Genomic DNA, 1,841 nt, shown 5'->3' with positions numbered 1-1,841 from the left:
GAGTTGGGTTTGACGCCGCTTTGAACAGTATTTCAGTTACATCACAGCGTGTCAGCTTGATGCGGGAGGAAAATCCGAAGGGATGCAGATCTTGAACATTTATCTTTTGATGAAACCCACAAGCACGTATGGCGCTGATATACCTTGAAATAGTATCAAGGCCAATCTGGGGTTCGGAGATTTTAGTGTGATACAGTAGACTACGGTTAAAACGAACTCGAGGGGACCACTAATTTTAGTTCGGAATAACCGTAGTTCGTTATAAGCATACATACAGCATATATACAACAAATGGTCGGGACTAAAAATAAGTTCGTTATATCCGTCAGTTCGTTATAAGCGTGTTCGTTATAAACGTAGTTTACTGTACATTTATTAATGAAACCTAAGCGGCGTTGCGGGTGGTCAGGCTCGCTGACTTGGTTGATGCATGTCATCGTATCCCAATTTCGTAGGTCGATGATCATAATGTCAATCACTGGATTGTCTGGTACACACTCGAATATTTACAGACCGTAGCTGGAATATTGCCGAGTGAGGAGTTAAAAAACAGACAAGCAAACTCCCCGGATCAAGTGAAACTGGCCACGTCCAACTGGGCTAATACTGAGTCACAGTATTCAATATTATGTACCTACAATACCGATGGAGGATGTTATGACCATAAACATCTGTATACACAGTAACTGTAACACAAGCATGTGGTTGAGTGAATTGAGAAAAACACTTCACTTCAACTACGTTGTCTGCACTTCATACCACGTATTATGTAACAGTAATGTCATATGTTTTGACACAACTACATTCGACTTATAATAATTGTTTCATAGGCGTTTAACTTATTGTTTACGATCCTAGTCATATTTCGTTTGACGATTCGCCTTTTACATATAACCATCTCCGTTTCGCGCTACGAAATTCTGCATCTTTCTTTTTACCTGAAATAAGCTTAATATTGTTAACATATTTCGTGTGTAAATACTATCTCATGTCACGTGTGTGAGCTGCTATAATAACCACAATACACGGTCGTCGATACTGAAGTGAACAGAGAGTATTGATAGCTATATATATATATGTCACGGTCTGGCCCGACTCGAAAACCGAGCAACTACATACCTTGTTCTCCTTCTGTGTTTTGTAGGCTTCGTTTAAATACACAACCTAGACAAACAATAACATATATTTTATATAACATCTTTGAAAATAAAAGTCAATGAGAAACGTCCATTATAATTTGTAGTCAGGATAATACCACGTACCTAGAATCAGAGACCATACAGAAAAGTTAGTTTCGAGTATTTAAGTATAGATCTAGTTTATTTCATGAATTAATATCGTTATTTTAAATCACCAGTTTTCACGTAGAATTCAATCTATATAGTAAAAAAATAACTTCCTCATTCATATTATAAAACATCAATTAGTACTTGTATCTCATTGTAGATTCTCCAAGGTTGTATTATAACCATTAATTAACATTCTTTTAAGGGTCCGGAAAAGAACTATTTACTAATGAAAATCATTACATCTTCGTTTTAAGAATGAGGGTCTCATAGAATTGTCAGATATGCATCTAAAACAGTTACCCCTAAATTAATATATTTTATAGCGAATTCGAGAAACCATTTGGTTGGAAAATAAGTCTTATATTCAGTAATAATACAGAAATGCACTTTTATATTTCAGTATCCGTTCATATAATGTTTTTGACATTTTTCTTCCTCAATTGTATTTCTAAACAATATTAACATCACTATTATGTAAAGTAGTTGTGGGCGTTACAGTTCGCCTGATCCAAACAAGATCTCCATAGTTGTGTCCGACGCAAGTAGTTCCGT

Source organism: Haliotis rufescens, unplaced genomic scaffold, assembly GCF_023055435.1.
Source record: "Haliotis rufescens isolate VD_foot unplaced genomic scaffold, xgHalRufe1.0.p SCAF_16, whole genome shotgun sequence".
Taxonomy (NCBI): Eukaryota; Metazoa; Mollusca; class Gastropoda; order Lepetellida; family Haliotidae; genus Haliotis; species Haliotis rufescens.
Note: the sequence above shows the minus strand (reverse complement) of the source record.